General features: G+C 41.6%; 2 protein-coding genes across 2 annotated transcripts in view; both read right to left on the minus strand.

Annotated features, from left to right (window-relative positions):
* The window catches only part of EGFR (epidermal growth factor receptor), a 1326436-nt gene that overhangs the window by 918656 nt on the left and 395285 nt on the right, over nucleotides 1-12495 (minus strand). The window lies entirely within an intron of this gene.
* LOC126647900 (cytochrome c oxidase assembly factor 1 homolog) overlaps nucleotides 1-12495 on the minus strand; it is a 51681-nt gene that overhangs the window by 18554 nt on the left and 20632 nt on the right. The window contains exon 2 of the mRNA XM_050330494.1: nucleotides 4574-4773. The gene's annotated coding sequence lies outside the window, so the exon portion shown is untranslated. The remainder of the gene's footprint in view (nucleotides 1-4573; nucleotides 4774-12495) is intronic.

Here is a 12495-nt window from a genome sequence, read left to right on the forward strand (position 1 = left end):
TCTGTCCCATCCTTTTGCAAAATTCACTAAAGAAAGAAATTGACACCTTTTCTTGCCCTGCTCGTGGGAAGCTGTTCCAGGGAGGTGACATTCTGAGAAAAGGCAGTGTTGAACCTGGCACTGAACTTGCCTTCTAAAGTTTTCTGATGCCCTGCACTGCCCTAAGTCCAGTTCAACTATTTTTTTAGCATGTAGGAGAGCTGGCATTCAAGAAGACAAGCTAGTCAAAGGAGACAGAGGGAGGTGTGTGACCCTTTTTTCTATATTTCCCCCAGTGTGATCACAGTGCAGTCCCAAAGTCTGGGATTCCTGTCTATGGCCAGAGCTAAGTGTTGTAGGTACCAGCAACTGGCACTGTAAAGCCCCTGGACCTAAGCCCCCTTTGATGTGCTTATCTTCATCCTGTGCAGGAGAATGATTCAATAAATCAGTATGGAAAACACGATGACAACCCCAGAAACTACCGAGGCCTCAGTGTAGTCTTCACTGGAATCAAATGTCATAAAACTCAGGCATCCAGATTTCTCTGCTTAACTTTTGCACATGACAAGTCCTTTCACAGTAGTTCTCAGCATCCCTTCTGTGCTCCCAATGCCTCTGGCACAAAGCTGTAGTAATCAGTTGATACTTAAAGTATATTTATTAGTTATGTCACAGTTCTCCCCCTCTGAAACAAAAAGGATAGGAATGTTTCTCTGAGTGATTGAAGTGGAAGTAACACATGATTCTTGAGCTCTTCCTTTGTTTCCAATTATTTGCCAGATGCAAAGTTGCCTATCCTGACCCCACAAGCATTTCACTCCTTCCCACTGCAAACTTTAAGTGCTTGTTGGCGTCCCTTCCAGAGCTCCTGGCTGCTGGAGCACCCTCTGCATTTCTAATATTTGCTGTTCCTGATTGAAGGGAGCCACCAAGCAAACGAGCGGCATCACCTTCTCACTGACAGGAGACCAAAGTGGCATCACAGTATCATACAAGGGCTGAGGTCAAGGGTTCTCTGGAGGTCACTTTTTCCAATATTCTTGCTCAAATTGGCTTGCCTACTGATGGTTGTCCAGGTTTTGAGTATCTCCAAGGATGGAGACTCCACAACCTCCCTGGGCAACCTGTGTCAGCACTTAGTCAACCTCACAGTGAAAAAACGTTTCCTGATGTTCAGACTGCGACTTCTGTGTTTCAGTTTGTGCCCATGGTCTCTGGTCCCATCACTGGGTACTGCTGGAAAGAGCCTGGGTCCCTCTTCTTCACACTCTCCTTTCACATACATTGATGAGATGTCATTTCAGCCTTCTCTACTCTGAATAGTTCCAGAAAACAGGGATAAATCAAAGGATGATTTGGGTAGCTATTGCTCAGTTGACTTTCTTCAACTGAAAGGATCAAAAGCAAATGTCCCTTTCTTTCTCCATTGCTTTCCTACTTTCCTCCCTTCCCCATGCATACATCTTCCAAATGTCATGCTGTCACCTTTTCTCCATGGAATATCACGTACCTGGAATCCTTCTATATCCCAACAAAAAATGTTTAATCTGGAAAGGTGTGCAAATAGAATATCTCATGTGAAAAATATGAACTGGTTTGGTTAGTTTTAGTTTTTGGACTGATTTATGAGTGATTTATGGTTCCATGTGAATAAAACATAATCAGAAACTGTGGAGTGATAGTGTTGTATGTACAAAGAGAAGAGCTGCTCCTGTCACACATGGGAATGTATAGGCCATAATCTAATTCTTTTGAGATTGTGAAAGGTGTGCTAAGTGACTAATTCATTTCACTAATATATGACAAGCCACTTTCATAATGGAAAAAATTACTTTCTGAGATAATCTGTTTTTAACAACTTATCATAGTTGTTACCCTTCCAAGGGTGTATATTTTCCCCTGTGCAGAAAACTGGTATGGAATAAAAATGCTGATAGACTGAAAACCAGCAGTTAGCTTCAAAACAGAAGTAATGTGGTTTTTTACAATGTATAAGCTATGGTCTTTGAGATATTTGCTCAGGAGACAACCATGTGTTTTATATGGCCTCTGTTTGCAAAAAAAAAAAAAAAAAAGAAAATATATTTCTTTCTGGGGAAAATAAACTAGATTATATTGCATGAAAATAATATTTATGCTGTAATGTTCAAGAGTATTCAGATGGAAATTCCGCTCCAGAACCCTACACTGAATTTAGGACACAGATTTTCCAATTGTCTCTGTTCTTGCATTCCACTTAAATGTACTGTTGTATTCATACTGAATTGAATGGGATTTGGTGTAGAGGTAAAAAGCAAGACTATTCCAAGTTTAATACCAGGTAATGACTTTGCTAACTTCAATAGAATAATTCTTATTTATACTGCTATAAGCAGGGAGAAAGTCAGATTAGGAATGTGCCTCAAAGTGACAGTGTTCAGATGCATATTTAATATCTGTTAAATGAACCATTTGTGATAAAATGCACTATTCACTGCTCTTACCATTCTCTCTGTAAATGCATTGTGAAACAGCTTGTGGTATTTTTTTTTAATCTTTATAAAATTAGTAATGAGGACCCATAGTATCCCAAAAGTTACTCTCCTCATGTGAGGCTTCTTCAGTGTAAATCCAGTCCCATTTCCAAGATGGCAGAATTCTCTGACAGAGCTAAAATTTACCAGCTCTGTTCTTCTGCCCAAGTCTGGCACAGGTGAGGAGCTGAACTTCCTTTCTTGTCCTGGATATTCAAATCCATTAGACACACCCTCAGCTGTCTTATTTGTTCTTCTCCATTTATGTTGGCCATCACTTTCTAACAGGCCATTCTCCTCCACCCAAGACAAGTAGCTAGTCAAGCAAATGGTTGAAAAGGCTTGAAAGTTCCTACAAGCATGGGATTTCCCCCTGGGCATGTTTTGTCTGGGACTTTTTATGATGCAAAGGTCTTACTGGGAGAAAAAACTGGCCCTACAAGGTCTGGATACCTTGCTGAGAGGGGAATACTAGTTAGCATGCATAACATTCAGTACTGGTGGAGAAAGTAAGAAGAAATCAACTAATCATTTTTAAATTATGCAACAAGCTGTGCTTCTCTGACTGTGTGTTTTTCTCAAATCCGCTTGCTAACTATGATGCACTATGTGCCATTTGTGCTTCAGGGGATTAGGAGTCTAAAACAGTTTGCTGGTGAATGCACCAACTTTCTCGTTAAACGTTAAAGGCAATGTTTTAATTAGTCACAGGGTTCTGGCAGAGAGTTAAGTCCTTTCTTCGATAACCAGCAGTTACAGATGCAACGAGTGTTAATAACCTAATAGGAAGCAAACTAGGCAGGCATATGTTTCATCACCCAGAAAATGGATTTCATGTAGCTTTTTTGAGGGACTGATCACACTTTAAACCGAAAAAGTTGTTAATTTTTAATATGGTGATTTGGGCCATTTGCAGCACCTAAAGCTACAGTTGCATCATGTCCCATTTCTCTGAGACCTAGTGTTTAATATGCTCCCCTCTACACAATTTGAAGTTAAAAATGTCATCAAGTTTAAGGGTGGAGAGGGAAGAAATTCAAACAGAAGCAGCAACCATTCTCAGACTTTTAGCAGCTATGCCTATATGTCAAAAGAACAAACATAAGAAATCATGAGAGATTTAAATAACTTTGTATCTGATATGAGCTTTTCTAGCCACAAATGGACTTTTTCAAGGAAACAACAGCATGCATGGGGGTTGTGTGGGAAAGGAAAAGGGCTTCGTAGGTGAGTGTGACACCAGAGAGGATTTAGTGGGAATGGCAAAGGAACAAAGTTTTATCAAATGCCAGCCTAAAGGCTCACAGGAGCCCGGTTTTCATCTCGATACAAAAGGAGAGCAGCCTGTTACACTACTCCTCCTCCATCACCACTGGAGCCACCAAGATCTTAGATGGGGAAAACTCTTCTTAAACAGAGCCCAGCAAATCACAAGGAAAATCCAAATTGAGCGGTTTGAAAGGTTACTGTATCTTTGGGGATACAGTAACTTTAAGGGATGCTTTAGGAATACTGTATCCTAGATAGAGAGGTTTTTGAAAGGTTACTGTCTCATTAGATATATAATAACCTTTCTGAAGACTGTATCTTTAGGGATAGAGAGTTGTTACTTTGACATCTTTCTGATCTTCGGGTTTTTAACCTAGCAAAATAAAAAGGTAGACTGCTACTTTATTCTCTTCAATAACTAGTCAGCTTAAATGTCTTCTGCACTTTGCAGTTTAGGAAGTAAACAGGGTGCACAAAGAAATCTTGAGCTTTTGTCATGGCCAAGAAGCAAGACTTTTCTTGGCAGCGGGCAGGACTTTTCCAGTGGACGTGCTGCAGTTCTCCAGCCTCAGCACTGCTGTAACTTAGGAAGTTCTCGAAATGCAACCCAACATCAGTACAGCACCAGGGTGTACTAAGGAGACCTCATTCACTGTAGTTGTAGTGCAACAGGGAGAGATTGCCAGTGTCCTCTACACAACATTGTGCTCTAGTGATTTTTCCCCTGGCTTTGTTTCAAACAGTTGTATGATAGGCTGATAACTATATTTTAAACTCAATCATGCAATGTATGCAGGTTTCTGACTTACCCTATTCAAATTGAAGCTCAGTATCTATGGCTTGATTTTCAGGTAGCTGAGGAAGCAGGGAATGTTACTTGTCCTGTAAAGTACTCAGCATAACAGCTGGCTTTTTGGTGCCACTCCTCTAAAACTGTGGTTGAAGATCACTATCACTAGGTAGTCCCAAAGCCAAGAAGCTCCCTTGACAGGTCTTATCCAAACTCCACCTAGAACAGAATAGAAAATGCAGAGGAGTGGGTATGTATCAGAGACAAAGGAAGAATATTCAAACACTCCCAAGAATTCAACAATGGTCACTCAATATTCCACTCCAAGACAACATTTAGCACTGTCGGTCCTACTGCCTGAGTTTTCCTTATAACCAATTTACAGCAAAGCAAGAAGTTGGCACATGATATTTTGACATGACAATAGTGCTATCAAAAACATTAGGGATCTCCTGCAGCTTTCTCCAGTCTTATCCACAAAAACCTTACGAAAATAACCACACACTCCACTCTTTAGCATGAAATCATTCCCGCCATGCTAACACTATTTGTATAAAGGAGGTAACAGACCATGTATGTCAGCCTTATAACTAAATATAATTTTCATAATAGACATTCCATCTGTACAGTTCTTCTTCTGTTCATAATGTTGAATCAACCCATAACAGTCCATGTGCTGCGATGTTTTATTTGCCAGTTTATCCAATTTTTATGAACTAGGCTACCTGAAAGCAGCACTTCCAATGGCACTCTCTGTTTATCAGTCTCTGCACATACAGTATTTTGCTCTAGATGCACCAGGAGAAACAAAGTAGAGGAGCTAGCATTTTTAAAGATGAAGCACTTCAAGCTGCAACCAACCCTCAACCTTTGTGAAAAGTGGAATAAGAACACCTGATATCCTCCAGATTTGGGTCTTTTGGAGTCTCCAAGGCTGACAGAGACCACAGTTCCCTGCAGCCTCTCCCCTGCAGAGAACATCCAGAAGTCCTTTAGTATCCAGCCACCTGCTGCCACAAAAGTCTAATATCTTCAGTATCTCAAAGACCTTGCATGTCTCTGTCAGGGAGGGAGAGAGATTCCCAAACTATATATACACAGGTGCAGACAGGTGTACAACACACATGCTGAGAACAGTAATTCACAAGGAAAGCAGACTGAAATATGTGCAAGTCAGTCAATATAAAGTCAGGCAATTTTCAAGACAGCTGCTAAAAAGCTTGTTAAACGTTTGCTAAACTCTAGGAATTGGACTGAATGCTTGCTACAGAACTGCACTCCAGGGCATCCCAACAGCAGCCTCTTGAGTACTCCCATAGCTCGGGAGTTAATGTTACAGTGTCACCATGAAGAGCCCCAAAAGAAACGAGACTTTCATCCACTGGTTGCTCAGCCTTAATTAAAAGGACACTTATCAATTAAACCTCAGTGACATCTTTTGAAAAGAAGTTTTACACCTACTATATTTCTTTTGGACAAAACAGTCTGCTCAGCTGTATTCCCAGATGTACACTTTGTTTCTCCCAGCTTGCTGGGATCCACAGCTATTTAGAAAGAAAGTTAGTTATGTCAACTGCTAGGATTTTCTACAGTACATATTACATCAGCTTTCCTGAGAAACTTGTCTGAGCAGATCCCCTTTCTTGCTTTCTCCTTTCATAATGTCCTTCAATTCCTCTTTCAATATTTGTTGTGCTCTCTGTGGAAGCTCAGTTGCTGGCATTTTAAGGAAAGGTTACATAGCAAAAGGGTTACTAATAGAGTTTTGTCTCCCTATCCCATGCTCCTGGAGAGAAACTGTAGCATGTGGCACCTTTAAAGAAAGGTTTTCCTGCAGGAAAACTTACAGCATTCACTGCCAGTTTCAGCACAAGAAAAGAAATTTGGAGCATAAATAACCTTGGCTACTTTCACTCTAAAAGTGAAGAAGTAAGGAGGAGAAAGAGCAGAAGACAAAACAAACCAAAGAGAGCAAATTATGCTGTGGTGCCAGATCCCTATTTTACCCTCATCCCTGATACTTGGGTGACTGTGCCTCTGATCAATTTGTTCCGGTGCATCTGCTTGCTTCTTGTTGAGTCCTGGTCCTTAGGAAATGGTCTTGGAAGTCAGCAGTCATATGTTTCTCAAAATGTCCTCTAGATAAAAATGTACCAACTGAAGTGTGGTCCACAGACAGCTGACAGTGCTGGAGCCTGCCCAAATCAGGTCCAGAGCCTTCAAAGTAGGCAAGATAAGAACAAAGGATTTTAAGTCCAGACAGGATTTGAATTTGAAACTGGGACTGGAGCACAGACAAAAATTGATAAACAGGTGTATAAACTTGGGTGGCTTAATACACCTGCTCCCCAGCGCAAACATGTGCACACACACGTGAGCTGGTGCGTGAGATGGCTGCTTCCTGTTCATTTATGCCGGATCTTGTACAGTCCCTCATTGCAGCACGGCAGTGTGTGCAGTGGACACAACACCGTCTGCTGTAGGGCTTCAGCTCAAAAGCTTGGTAAAGACACTTCTTTTGACCACTGCTCAGTAGCCGGACGTGAAGCTGGGAAGTATCTTTTATTCAAATGCAGCTCCTTCTTCTAAACACAGGGGCTCCCACATGATCTTCTTGAGTAGTTTGAGTTTTTCTATACAGACAATGGAGAAGGAAATCTAATTTCCAGTCTAGGGAAGGAAACACAGTTCAGTGAACACTGTTAGCAAGCGCAAGCATATTATGTCTGCCTGTTTGAGGGCCCACTGAGTTGAACAAAATCTTTTCATTAGCTGTAGTAGTCTTTATTATACTCCATTTGAATGATCTGTTTAGGATTAAACTTTTATTGAAAAACACACTGCTCTTAATCCCAAGGAATTTTCTTTTCCATGGGACTTGGTAATGCTTCATTCTAGCAAAATGCTGAATGATCTGTGTCATGTAACATGAAGTGTAACTGAAGCGTTCTGTATCCTGCAGAAGTGCTTTCTGGACCTCTGTTTTTTAAGAGATCTGTCAGAAAAATCAACAGAAAAAAACCACAAAAAGATATTTTGAGTAGGCTTAAATTTGGTACAAGTAGGCCCTCATTTTTACTGGATAACTTTTAAAGAAGTCATAAAAACAAACAAATGAAACAATTCAAAATCACTGTGCTTCAAGAGCAAAATCATCTAAAATTAGCTTAATCCTTTTAGGATGAGGAATCTGGGCAGATAACTAAAGCAATGGATAATAAAATAGCTAAGCACTGGGTATCCAGTTAACGTATCATCATCCTGATAAACAATGCTAAAAGAACAGGAAATTATTGAAGCAGAAAGCAATACTTCATTTACTGTTCTGCTGTGATCACTGCTTAGGAAGTCACTAATACACATTCATAATGAATAGTAGAAGTGAGCACAGGCAGAAACTTGCCTGTTACCCAAATGAGTATGACTAGTGCTGAATGTGTCTTTTACTAATCTTTTTTACAGTCTTCTTCATTTCAAGAAAGACAAGATTATATTTGGGAGGTTCCATTTTCCCACTTAAATGAAGAATCAGACACAAGGAGTTCTTCCACGAGCTCTTTAGGTTTCGGTTTCTTCTGAGTAGAAAGAACATCAAAGAGTAACAAAGCCTAAAGCACCTGCTTCAAACTTGGTTAGCTAACATGCTTGTTGGATTGGGAATTTTATTCTCTTTTTGGAGGACAAAAAAGAAGGGGACAGGGGGAGAAAAAGAAATAAAACTATCCAAAAGCAGTATTCTGTTCTTGTTCCAGTTGATCTGTTTAGAATTTTGTCACTGGCCTTTGCCAGACCACAAAAGTCTTCGTGTATGGAAAACAGCACCCTTCCCATGGTACAGTGTGATTCCCCTGCCCCTTTTGACAGAAATCACTCACGAGATCACAGGAGTGCTTTCCCACTTTTCCTGTCTTAGGAGCCCTGTGCAGGATGGGCTACTGTCACAGGTAAATCCAGCTGGCTTAGTAACAGATTGGAAGATGTTGCTTCTACAGAGAAAGGCAAACTCAGGACAAACAAAGTGACATGAAATAGAAAGAGAACTTATAACCACAATTTACCCTCCCCTCCTTCAATTTTTACCCCTTCCTGTCTTTCTACTTCATCCCTTGTCTTCCTACCCTTTTGCAAAAATCAAAAATGGCATTGGCCATGTTACAGGTACAGACCATTTGTCAAAGATTTGTTCCTTCCCTCTCTGCGTGAGTTAATCATTCCCAGCAAGCTTTCTGGGGTGATGAGTCAGTAGCACAAAGAAATGACAGATTAAATGTGGTGTTTATTTTCCTCTGCTTTTCTTTAAGCATGGCCGTCTCCCCCATCTGCAAGCACAGAGGAAGGGGTAACCAAATGTACTGCAGCTGGGAGCTCTAAGGATAATGTCTCCAAAACCTGCAGCTTCCAGTAAAAGCCTTGTATTTTTTTTTATTCTTTTTGCTGTTTACTCAGCAACACACTGTGTTAAAAGTTGCAACATTCATCTTTAAACATTAATTACCAAGGCATGATTACTTCAAAAATCCACTGCCCGAGGCCAGGGCCTAGGAAGTGGAAAATGTAATTTCAGAAAGCGATGAGAACAAATGCTGAGTCTTTTAATTGCAGGTTAGTAGAAATGACTAACAGTAAAGCAAAACTCATTTTGGATGAATTTGTTGTTCTGCATGTCAAATCCGAAACTTAGCAGTGAGTTGCCTGGGGTTTGTTTTTTCCCCCCTACTCTTTTTGTAGAAGTCAGAGAAGTTGATAAATTTTTGAGAGGTGCAAGAAATATTTTTCTAAAAATTCAGTTACAATTATTTAAAAGAAAGAAAGAGGAAATGATGCATGCCGAGTCAAGCAAAAGTTGCAGTCATTATTCAACAATTACTGTGCTCTTTTGGACCTCCATTTCAGGATGAAGGCTGCAGCATCTATCTCCTTCTCCCTCAGTTCTGCTGAAATGTATCTGGAATTACCAACAGTATAACAATGGATTGGGCCTGCTTCATCACGTGTGGCAACACAAGATTACATATGCTGCTGTGACTCAGTGTTACCCTATCAGATGTCCCAGCCTGCTGCCAACAGAACCACTGCAATAGCAATGGTATTTTCATCTCCAGCCTTCTGGCCTTGCTGCTGGCAGAATGGGGACAGCCCTGCATGGGCATTTTTGCAGGGCCTCAAAGGCACTTCTTTTCACACAAAGGTAGAGGGTTTGTTCATTCCAGCCCCCACTGCCATACCTGGGAGCACACATCTGATGGGAGATCTGACTCACAGACTGATGGGCCTGAGGCTGATTTCCTGTGACCATAGGAGAGACCATAAGAGCACAGTCTGTGATGGTCCTCAAGTTGCAGTTATGCACTGAAGTCTGGAAGCCAAAGAGACCCCAAATTGCTTTTCTAATGGTGATGTTCACTGGCAAACTTCAGTTCTGCTTCTGGGTGTGCTCAGCACTGCACTGAACAGCTTGGTGTCTGGCCTCCCTAGGATTGAGAGATGGCATGCCACTTCCCTAACAGAAGGGCTTGAACCACTAGGTTCAAAAACCTGCCTAACCTCTCATGGTTCATCCAGACGAGCAAAGACAAGAAGTTGGTGATGATACTACTTGTGTCCCACCTCCTCTACCACTTGCTTTTAACAGTTCTGTACCGAAAGCTTTTCCCCTGTGACCTGGGAGATCTGGTTTCTCTTGCTGAGTCAGTGTGCACCCCTCTGTCTGTTAAATGGGAAACAAAGACTTTCTTTACTCCATGGCCATTCTCACCAGGCCTGTGCTGCAGACCCTTGCCCACAGGCCAGTTTTGGCAGGATGGCTCATGACCACACTGTTAAGAGTTTGGTCCCTACTGAGTGGGCTGGCTGCAGCCATGCTGACAGTGCTCAGCTCACGCCTCTTCTCGTGACCCTGTAGCTAGTAGTCATGGGCTCATGGGCTGGGTGGTTTTTTTCAGTTCAAACTATGAAGAGTACTAACAGGTGCATGTTGCAGGTCAGCCGAGCAGTGCTGTGTCAAACACATTATAATGCCAGAAAAAAAAATTTTTTTCTTCCTCTAGGAAAAGAATTGGTGAGCACAAACGATGCTATTGCCCAACCTTGAATAATGATGAAGCACTGCCCTTGCTAAAGGAAACACATTTGGCGTCTTCCAAATCCATCCTATCTGTTTGGAGCAAACCCTGGAGTAGTTTACTCAGTTGATGACACTCACATTTCCCCTTGGGGATACCAACAGATTTGTTCCAGAAGGACACTCAAGACACTGATGGGTGCCTGCCATACTGACACAGGTGGTATGAATGACCAGGACACTCATCCCCAGAGAAGAACAGCAGTGCACCGAGCTACTAGTACAGACACAGCATTTTTAAGCAATTGCTGTTCTACTTTGGTGCAGTCCATGAAGCTCAGGAGAGGTATCTCAGACAAAGCATCAAGCAGAACATCAATACCAAGTGAAACACGGTGTTGTACAGTAGTCCTCAGTTGGTGTGGTCAAGTAAGTGATGTACATTTTCCACTATTCCTTTCTCTCACAATTTCAGATCACCAGGTGAGTGCTGCATTTGTAGATTGACATCTGGAAGTGACCAGGAGAATACTGAGACTTGCACTGTCTCCCAGCATTCCCTCCTTTCCCAGAAATCCAGTGACCAGTTTCAACTCTGTTTTATCACAGGTATGACCTATAAACTGAGATGAGTTTTCTGTGCCTCTGCCCTCTTGAATGTCCCTACTGCTCTATGGAAACCCAGCTGCCACTATGTTTTCCTGACGGCCTCTAAGATGATTGTCAAGGACAGAAAATATTAATTAAATTTTAATTAATAAATTGAATACTGTGGGGTTAATTATAGCTATTTACGGGGAGTGTATGGGATTTGGAGAGCCTACCTTCTGGTGTTTCTGCACAAAGTGTTGCCTCTTCCTCTAAGCTCTAATTAGCTGGCTTTTTTCTTTTTAATAGCCAGCCTTCAAATTATTGCTCAGTAGCTCCCATTTTGTTCCTCATCAGCAGTCCTCCAGCACAGCTGCTACAGAAGAGAAGCAGCCCTGTAGTTTGCTTTGCAGGGAGCAGGTGATAAAGAATCTATCAGAAGTGGTATAAACCAACAACATTAAAAAAACAAACAAAAAAACAAAAAACAAACAAACAAAAAAAAGAGGCTCAGCCCCTAATTATGTCTAGAAAGGGAACTATGTAAGTAACAAAGGACATGGCTAGAAATAAGAAGCAACATCTGAAGCTGCTGTAAGGTCAAAAATGTTCTCTCTGTATGCAGCCCTCTTGTCCAGCTGCATGTTCTGCCTTTCTGCATATGCACAATGCCAAGAGCCATAAACAGAAGATAAGCACCTGGGAAAAAGCAAGCTGTTCCAGTACAAAGTCAACTGCTCCACTCCTTATTTTCAACCTACCGGTTTCCTCCTTCATGGTAAAACCTTTTTAAAATTTAAATGGACTTAATTATCTGTATTTTAAAACCATTACTTCTAGTTACTTAGTGTATAGCTATAAAGAAAAAGGGTCCTTTCAGGACACTGCTAAACTGAAGGCACACAGTAACACACTGTGCCCAGATACCAGGAGTTTATTCAATGCAGCTTTTCAATTTCATGCCACAAGATGAAAACCAACAGCGCCTAAGAACAAGCACAGAGCAGAGCTTTGGAAGTTTGGGGGTTATTTTGGATGTTGTTTTGTTGGTTGGTTTTTTTTTTGCAAAAGTGACGAACATGATCAGTAGGCAGACCACTGCTTTCCCTCAAGTATCTGCTCCTGCCTGTTAACTGTTCAGGACTGAACGGTTGCCACAGAGGGAATGGAGGGCAGCGGCTGGAGGATGAGGACTGCCACCAGCGCCACAGCCGGTAGCTGGCCTGGTGCCTGTCTTCCCCTTCCTACCACAGCAGTTGGCTCTGCATAGTAGGCACAGGAACCTGGTTTTG

Source organism: Myiozetetes cayanensis, unplaced genomic scaffold, assembly GCF_022539395.1.
Source record: "Myiozetetes cayanensis isolate MyiCay16 unplaced genomic scaffold, myiCay2020 scf1, whole genome shotgun sequence".
NCBI classification, from domain to species: Eukaryota; Metazoa; Chordata; class Aves; order Passeriformes; family Tyrannidae; genus Myiozetetes; species Myiozetetes cayanensis.